Raw genomic sequence first — 10,295 nt, forward strand, 5'->3', positions numbered from 1 at the left:
TCCATCTTTTTATATAATTTTATCGTCTCTCAAATATCACCCCCGCATCACTTCTTTTATCTTGGTTCTAATGCCATGTACGTGCCCACTGCACATGACTTTGATCAACAAACAAACACAAATATTACTAATATATTAATTCCAGCGCTCAGAATTTTTGATAATTTAACCTTTTGAAGTATAATAACTTTTGATTTAAAAAAAAAACCTATGTACATGTATTTATGTGTAAGCAAACCATAACCGAAGCAAGGCACTTTTTCTTCTTCTCTCTCACTCTGTTTTATACGTCTATTTAACTCTCCTCGCACTAGTTTTTCTCTCGTTGACATTACCATAATCACATCAAAGCTTCCTTGATTTTTTTTTGTTTTGTTTTGGCGATGCAAGGTTAAGGAGCTGGTCGGTGACGTTGGGCAACTTGATCTAGTCCCTGCACCACCACACCTCCTCCTTTTCCTCAAACAACCCCCATGAGACACAGCCATCAGCGGCGCCGGCTTTTCCTGACGAGGAGGAGCCAAGGAGGCAGATCAGGAGGTTGATATCGGCACCCAGTCTATTTCAGCCCGCTCTCCTGTTGCATGTGCCATGTGATGAAACTCTTAGCCACCATCGGGGTTCCCCAACTGTCATCGAATCGATGCCATGAGATCGCTTCCCTCCTCCGCCTCCTGCCCACGTAGCCTCTCTTCGGGTCCTGCTCCCGCTGTCTTCATTGGCGGAACATGCGTCGGCGGTCTTGATCCTTGTGGCTCTCACCTTAGTGGAACCTAGTCCGCAGCTGTCGAGTTGGCGTCTCTGGGTATGATACCATAATTAATAGCATAAGAAAAAAATTATCAAGCTGCCATTTTTTATGCTTTTCAAAGTGGGTTTTCCTTGTTAAAACTTCTTTGTAGTTGATCATAAATTAGGCAGTCCAGTCCCCCCCCCCAAAACAAAAAACAATTCTGCTTTTTCTTCCCTACTAGCTTTTTTGGTCAAGAAGATATTGAGATAGTATTTTAGGGATTGTAGTATTAAATCAAGTTAATGAATTGTTTGTATGTGTGAATTTCTTCTTTTTTTTTTCTTTGAATTTGAGGTTTGAGGAACTTACTCCGGTACCAGGGGGTTAATCTGAGTTAGTACATGAGCAATGATGGAATGGGACCATTAGGTGGGGTCCGTTGCCAATTTTGAGCATCGAGCGTTTAAATTTGTTCCAGGTGGACTCTGATGAAAAGATGGTGATATGTGATTGGGGGGGTGTTGGTATTAGAAAGAGGAGGAGGTTTTTAATTTTTTGTTAGTGTGCTTTTTACTGACAATGACGAGCTCCAATCAAAGAGGCATTGTCATAATTGACAATTCTTCCAATTATTAATAACGTTAAGAAAGAGAAATAAAGAAACAATATACTGGAACACGGCTCTTTTTTCTGCTTGATTCTCTTTCCCACAATTTCATTCCACAATTTGTGGTTCAATCTTTTTCGTGTGATTTTGCCACATACTTCTTTTTCTGGGTTCAAGCTATATAAACGTAGCCAGTTGTCTGCAATTTGTATAATTAATTACTGCCTTAGTTCAAACATAAGTAATCTTGGATTTTGTTTTTTAATGACTAATAAAAAAAGGTTTTGATGATCCCAAGAACGTTTGAAATGAGTGTGAACACCCAGAATTCCAGGTTCTTAAACAAGTACAGTGATGAAGTGAAAAGCTGTGTCTTTGGTATATATATATTACTTTAACATATTGGGAGCAAGCGAAGGGAAAGCTGACAACTAACATAAACTAAATTGAGGCCAAGAAGTTGTCACCAAGCTATCAAGACAGTATTCCAACATATCATAGCTTCAGTTCAATCGCTTTACACTCTCATTTCTTCAATATTTTACCTTTGATCTCGAATTTTATTATTTTTTTGATTTATTATAATATATATTTGCATTTACATCTGTTATTTGTTTATGGATTAAACTAAACGTCCAGTTGAAGTAATGGTGAAAATATATTTATATTTGTTGTTGTTGTTGTTCCTTTGGGTTTGGAAAAGACAGCACTACCCACGATCCAACCACATTGAGAGTGGGTGTAGGTCACTTACGGATTTTGGCTTTTTTATTTTATTTTTAACTCGAAAATTTTTACTTCGGCAGCCATGCGAATGTGATGTGTTTATTTGATTTTTACCCATCAATGGTCCCCATTAGATCTTTGCAGCCTAACGTAAGAAGATCTTCCTGTTCTCTATATAAGCATTTGGGGGATGAAAAAAAAGCTAAGGAAAGTAATAGTTTCTTTCTTTTTTTTGAGGGGTTATATTTTAATGGAAGTATGACAATGGCAACTCAAGTGGCCACTGAAGTTCCTTAATGGTAGGGTTTTAGGTTAAACTTGTCTAAAGTTGGGGTGAGAAAAAAAGCATCTTGAGTACTTTATTAGTTCTCACCTCTTTTTTTTTTTGCTCTTTTTCTTTGATGGGGGTGAAGTCATGGTTTTGCTTTGGGTCTCTTTTATGGTGTTCCCACTTGCATTCATGTGTTTATTTTTGTCCAATTTTTTTTCCTACCTATCAGTCGCATATATTTTTTGTTTGACCCATTGTTTATGGCTCACAATCCTCTCCAGTTAAGACCTGCCCCAGATCTTACTTTCAACAATACTTATATGCTACCTCTTGACCTCAATAGCTTACATCATTTTGGTGGCAATTTAATTATTTTACTGATCCTTTGACCTATTCCATTTCCCACAAACTAACATCGTATAGTTTATTTATAGTATACTAGTTCATTACAACTGTTATTAATACCACATTTACTGTTCTCTTTACTACTTTGTCTACTTTTTGGGCTATATGTTCATCTGAATTGGATTTTTCTTTCTTTCCTCAATATTAAATTTTCAGGAAGAAAACAAGCAATTTATGGGGTTTTGGCTCAGGATATCCAGAAGAATATACCAGACACAGGAACGTGGATATTGTTATGAAGAACAACTGCACGCACCATTTTATATCCCTTCCCCAAAGACAAATTGTAAAGAAATCACACAATCTGACAATGACATCGACCACAACATCATGCAACAACTTTTGCTCTTTTTATTGTTAAGGAAAATCAAGGTGTGTGTGGATTGCCATGTTTGGTAAATGAATGTCATGTAGTAACATAAAATGGAATCATGTGTATCAGCTTCGGTTGACTTTACAAGGCTTTCTATGTTGTAACCCTGAATCTGGTTCTATATAGTCCTTTTGTTTAAAGAAACTATAAAAAATTGCTTCCGACTAAGATCCACACCAATTCATGACTTCTTGACTCGTCGTATAGAACCAAGATGGCCGCAGCACGGTGTCCTAAACATTACACACTCACGGTAAATGAAGTCACCCTTCTGTCTATAATCGTTCTCAGCAGTCCAGTGTGCTATGGTACATTGGTTTTTCCAAGCCAGATTGCATCATCATCCGCCTCCTAACTGTATCTAGTGGATACGACAACAATCCAGCAGAAGTTGTCACAGCTTGGCCAGCACCCACCGTTTCCTAATGCCAATTCATTTCTGGATTTCTCGGACAAAATTTTCTTCATTGTATCAAAACCTCAAATATAGACCTCGATGAACAATCATCCCATGTAGAGAGGCGGAAGACCGCTGTAAATTCCCCAGATTCCATCCTTTTTACACATAGTACTCAAGAAATGGTAAATACCTCGGAACTGACGAACATCAGTTCTCCCAATGTCTGCAGCAAGACGTGTATGGGCAATGTCAAGAGGGTATATTATGATCAATGTTGTGCAACCAGCTGCGGCTCCGGCGATAAAGTTGGCAGATGCTCCTGAAAATACATGACCATCTTGAAAACAGCCATTTCTTAATATGTTTCTGTACAGGTCCTGCATAAAGAATAACAGGAGATGCTGTAAGTTGGAGTTTTCATTTTTGAGGCACTGGTTTTGAAGGTTGTTTTTTTGTGTACATACAGAAACTATATTAGGCCTATAGCTACTTAAAAGCAGTTAACTCTGTACCACTCATACCCCCAAGGATATCCCCTTGGGATTTTCAAGCTTGGTTACAATAAAGTAAATCTTCATCTTCATTCAAATGTGTCGTCACAAACTTGTCTCAATGGCGTTTATCAAGTGATTCTTTGAAATTGTTACTGATGGTGAATTGGCAATATGTTGGGCAAATTCATCTCACCTATTCCTAATGCTCTTCCAGGGAGTAACACTATAGTATTTCTTAAAGTTGTCAGTAGCCACTTAGGGCAATCTCTAACCTTTCCTGTCCCTATTATTCCAACATCATGATTATCTTTGATATCGGACTTAGTTTATGTAACAGCTTCTACCCGTATCCGTTGCCGGAATAGGGTACGAGGCATTACCAGAGTTTACTGAGCATTTTCAGATAATTCTGAATAATTTATTATTCATATTCTGAAATAATCATAATGTCCCTCTATTGGGCCCTTAAAGCCCAAAACATATATTTAAACATTCAATTCACATTCATGTCACACAAATGTAAAATTTAAACATTCAATAACTCAATTCAAGTTGCACGAACTTACTTCATTGCTTATTCGTATTTATAGTTTTACTAATCTGAAAACTTTTTCTTTTTCACGTTCAAGTCTCATATTTGAGCCACCCGGATCATCATCTTTATAAAAGGGTGCTAGAAGCTTCAAACAGTTCTCAACCATGTATAAACTTGGTTGATATTTGACCTCACACAAGAATCCTAGCATGGTAAACTATGTATTTTTTTTATTCGTCATTAGATATGGCTGACTATACGGATATATTGCATTCTTGTGTTCAATTCAGGCATATATCCTTTGCAAACTCATTTAGGTTTGTTTTTGTGTTTTCCACCCAAGCTCCCCCTAGTCTTTAATCTGTTTCTCATCACACTCAAGTTATATTCTCCATCAAATCACATCTTATTTAGCATCAGTATATCTTACTTACATGGCACCTTCAGTGAGATGGCATGTCCTCAATGGGTATATATCTTGTATCTTCCCCTTGTATTCCTAATTGTATCTTCCATTATATATAGAGACATCTAGAGTAGATTTTCACCTCAGCGACTTTAATTCTTTTTTTTGATATGTTGATACCTGAAGCCTAACACTGAAACTAATACAACATTGATACTTTGACAGCCATACTGTAACATTTTCCTTTAAATTTATGTGGAATTCTATGATCAGATAAGATTTTGTAGAATTCTCCTGTTCCATCCATCCTACCTGGATCCAATGAGTGACCTCTCTATCAATCGTCACATTCTCCAAGAAAAAATTCACCTAACAGCATTTTCTATAAGCGATCCTCTATTCGGAACAAAGCCTGCAGTGAGTTTGTATTCTAACTACGCTATTTTGATCAATTAAAGGCTAAGATCCTTGTATTTAGTAACAAAAAGCCTCATCTTAGAGGAAAGTTGTTCACCATCTAATCAATAGAAAAAAGCAGCAATGACAGTTGAATAAGGTAAAGTATTAGGATGAGACAGTCAAAGGTCCTCTATGGGAGTAAATGTCTACGAATATTGAACTTGCAGATAGAAGAAGTTTGGATGTTATAGACTAGCATTCACAAACTCTGCAGAGCGGCTTAATAAGATTAACTTAAATGAGGACAGTTACAAGAACAAGGTGTTATGGAAACAGGGAAAAAAAATACCACAGCCCATTGCATTTTGTTCCCATATAATGAGTAGGCTAAATGAAATTCAGTTTGGAGATTCGGGCATTGTTACGGGTGATAAGGTTTTTAAGTTATCAATACAATATGAATAAGATTGACTTGGGAATTATAACAGGAATTGCACAAATAGCAAAGCCCTGAAGAAATTAAAGTTGCAACTAGCAATGTGGACTAGCAAATCAGCTTAAATTTCAACGGAAACATTCTCTGTATTATGACCATATAATACATACAAACACAGCAAATCACATAAAAGTCCACAAATTGGTATCCAAATCTCCCAAGCTATATAAGAATAACATCATCATCATCGTCTCCAAGAAACATTTTATCATTCACTTCACGTGCATATATAATATATATTATTTTCTTTAAACTTTTAACAACCCCATCTCCAAAATAACATCTGGCAAGACTAAAACGACCCATTAATTCACTATAAATATCAACCAAAACCAAGATGGAAAACAAAAAAGGAAACAAGAGAATTTTATTACCTTGAGGGAGAAATTAAGAGCAACAGAAGGGTAATATCTAAGAACACTACTCCCATTGCCTCTCCATAATGAAAGAGTGCCTTCTTCTCTAACCGTCCGGAAGATACAATCAAACATCCCTTTGAATTTCCTTCTTCGACCAGCTACGATAGCCAAATTGCTCTCTTGGGTTTGAAGCAATAACTTTGCCCTCTCAATGGGTGCACGATCGTGTGCACCACGCTACCCATCACCGCTCCCGCCATCAGATCATGGTGGAAGCTCGCCAGCCATTTATACGCCCCTGACGACGATCTTAACCATCCCCTGTTGTCTAATCCACCATCTTCTTCTTTGCTCATAGCTTCCCAAGACCCAAACTTCTTTGAACAGGAAAAAAAAAACCTTCTTTTCTTTCTTTTAGTCAGTAGAAATGGTGGGAAAATAATTGTCAGCTAAAAAGATAGAATCTTTTGCCTACGAATGGGATCATAGTAATTGCTTTGTTTTATTTAAACAACCAGAGTTCTTGGCTATCCACGGAGGGCTTCTTTTGTTTTTAGCTTGGCGAATGTTGTTTCCTCTTCTGCCAAAAGACGAAGTAACAAAATTTGTCATACGACGTTTTTTTCCAGTTATATACTTTGATTGAAAGGAAAAATTAGCATTTTATAACTCCAACTTTGAGAAGGGTAAACTACTAAAATACAAATATGTAATTTTGTTTATTTCGGCTTATATTTTAGTTTTTATTACATTTTAGTTATTATTCTCTTATACATTTTAGTCACTAAGTCATTGATAGTGTATCTTAAAACAAAATTTTAAGTTAATTTATGCAATTGGTCTCTATATTTTTCGTTTGAAATAATTTAATTTTTTTTTTATTTTATGTTTTTTTTAATTTTTTTCTTTTTTTCCATTCTATTATGCTTCTCCTTTTGTTTTCTTTCCTTCTCCATTTCTTTTATCTAGTTTTTCTATGTTTTCCATTTGTTAATACTAGTCCCTATATTTTTATGTTTTTGAACAATTTAATTTTTTTTAAATGAGGCGAGCTTGTGGATTAATTTTAACAAATAAAAAATATAAAAAAACTACGTTAAAAGAAATGAAGAAAGGAGGAAAACAAGGGGAGAAGCGGAGGAGAATGAAAAGAAAAGGAAAGTCAAAATAATATAAATGAAAAAAAATAAATTGCTCAAAATGAAAAAATATAAGGACCAATTGTAGAATTTAACCTAAAATTTTTGTTTGAAATGATGATTTAACTTTCCACTTCAGCTTACCGTTATACGGTTGACGACAATTAATAGCTCAGTGACTAAAATGTTACAACACAATAACATAAGTGACTACAACATAACATTTCAAACGTAAGTGACTAAAATGTAACTTGAAACAAACAAAAATGATTATTTTAATAATTTACCCCTTTTCATAATTGTTGATGTCAAAGTTTCTCTTCAATTATTGTAAAGTTCATCTACCCTCTCTAGATTTTGGCAACTCATAAATTTAATCCAAGTATTGACAAAGATCTAATTTGAAGGACTGTGGATTTTTAATTGTTTTTTTTACTTATAAACTCAATTTATGAAGGGCATTAAATTCCTTTTAAAGATTCAAGTACTGGTTATTTAGATTCATGTAGAGTTCTAATTAATAAATTGACCAAAAAGTAGTTAAGTATCACTAAAAGTTGTATTATAATAATGTGATATTTGATAAATATGAATTAATACTGAGAAAAGACATGGATGGATGTTGTCATGTTAGAAAAAAAAACCATGGACGTGAACAAAGCCACAAAGGTTGCTTTAGTATTGCAAATTTGAATGGAACCAAATACCAAATGTGTTGGCATTTTATAGGCATGAAAAAGGTAGTACGGCCTAGCCTACGGGGACAAACGGCAAAGATGCTTTGTGATTACAGTTGCAAAAGCAAGCATTAACAACAGTGTGAAAGCGATGGCTAGTGGTGTTAACCATGGAATTGCTTGTTTTACGTAGTACTTCACGCAAAAAAAGATGGAGAAAATATGCAGGGGATGGTGCCTTCTTTGGGGCTGTTATGAGAACCGAATATATTTGCAGTAAAGTCTGTTGCTTCTTTTTAGCAATTTGATTGATACCCTAAACCTCAAAAAGGAGAAATGGTTTCACAATCAAGCCATACACACCATCAACCATAAGCTGCCCCAGTGGGTGACTGAAGAAGAACAATACTCGATACTTGTTAAAATGACAGGGCTGTGATATTGTCTTCGTCTATTTTTGGTTTCAGTTGAGTTCAGATGTAGCACTCTTCTCTTTAACCCTATCTTTGATGGTTAAAAGGGGGGGGGGGGGTGGAAAACCAACAATAATGCAATCTTATCATACGTGAAGAACAGGAATGATGATCCCATTTCTTTCATGATTTCATATTTCTCAGTTTCCATTGCATTTCTTTTCTAGCATCAACTCATTATTTTCCTCGGTAGGACGTACACATAAGTGTCTGGCACATGAGACTTTGTATCAATTGGGTCTTTAACCATGTGGATCATTTGGCCCACCATCTGAACCAACTACAGCTTGCTGTTCGTGAACCAACCAGTCCCATAGCCATAGGATCCCAGACAACTTTTGTCGGTAGTATTTATAGTTATATAGAATATGTATATATATCTGTTAAATATGACATTAATTTTATCTTGTCTGTCACATTGTCATTTCAAAGTTTTAACCCCCACAAGCCAAAAATTGAAAATATTTACCTTAGTAGAACCGAAATGCTATCCAATAAGATTGATATCTCAATATCTGAATCTTTATTTTCAAGGCTGGTGGAGCCAAAATCCTGTCCATAAATCCAACAATATCTACAGTTTTTCACAAGCTGTGTAATGCGTATCTCTTAAACACTGGGTCTGCTCTTCTTCTTCTTCTCTTTTTTTTTTTTTTCAGGTTCTTTGATTGATTGAACGCTATCCATAACTATCCAAGACCCAGTTTAAAAGATTTTCATATCCTTCAAAATATCTTATGTCAATGTCTGTCAATATTCCCTTGTATTATTGAAACAGCCTACATCAAAAGCAGTGCACCATGGTAGTGATTAAGGCGAAGAAAGTTTTCAAAAACTGTATCTTTTTATGGAAATCCATGGGAATTTTTGTTCTTGGTTTACAAAAGAGTGGCGAACAATTCAGCCTTTCATCTTACCTTTCACTGTGACTATATATATGGTGAATGATAGCACTAGTGTTTGACTCTGGTTTTTTTTTTCTCCTTTCTCTTACAGTACCGCATATGCATGTAACATTACTGTCTTCTGTTTGCAGATATGTTCATTCACTCAATATGTAAGTCAATGCAAAGAAGAAAGTTACAATTTGATAAAGGTTGGATATGACATAGTAAACAAAAAAAAAAAAAGATATTGGATGCCATCTCCAACTACACTATAACAACATCCTAAGCCTTTTTCACATCACGGGGGGAATCAATCACATTAATAATTAAACCTTATAATTGGTGTGTATATATATAATTAATGTGCTATATGGCTATGGCTACGAGGGAATAAATTAAATATTTAATTAACTGTGATTGAGCTTGTTAATGAGCTGGAAGCAAGTAAACAAACTTAAATTGAAATATTTATATATAAATACATAATGCAAAAGGTGAAAATGACAAATGAAAACAAATTAAACACAACTTTTGTTTTAATGGACCCATTTTCTTTTCTTTTAGTGTGAAGACAAAAAGGTACTGTGAAGAAGCATGAATAAAACATATATATAGACAGTGTATCTCCAAAACATGCCACAATATTATTTTCTGTCTTGTAATATATATGTATTATCGGGTGAGTGGTTCAACATTTTCTTGTATTTTTGCTTTTGCTGGCTCCATGATCATCTTATCTCAAGCAGCTAATTTCTGAAATAATTAATATATTTGTTTCAATAATTCATCATTCAGAACTTGGACATTTCTTACTTTCTTCAATCCGTGGGGATTACTCTTCATGTTGCTTGTTGCAGTCAAGTGCAATAATTTAAGTGACTATATTTATGGGTAGGGCAGCATATATACATATAT

General features: G+C 35.1%; 1 pseudogene; it reads right to left on the reverse strand.

Annotated features, from left to right (window-relative positions):
* Positions 1-564: 564 nt before the first annotated feature.
* Positions 565-6,815, reverse strand: LOC107958872 (probable ADP,ATP carrier protein At5g56450; annotated as a pseudogene).
* Between the last annotated feature and the right edge of the window lie 3,480 nt (positions 6,816-10,295).

The sequence above is a fragment of the Gossypium hirsutum genome, chromosome A05 (assembly GCF_007990345.1).
Source record: "Gossypium hirsutum isolate 1008001.06 chromosome A05, Gossypium_hirsutum_v2.1, whole genome shotgun sequence".
NCBI lineage: Eukaryota > Viridiplantae > Streptophyta > Magnoliopsida > Malvales > Malvaceae > Gossypium > Gossypium hirsutum.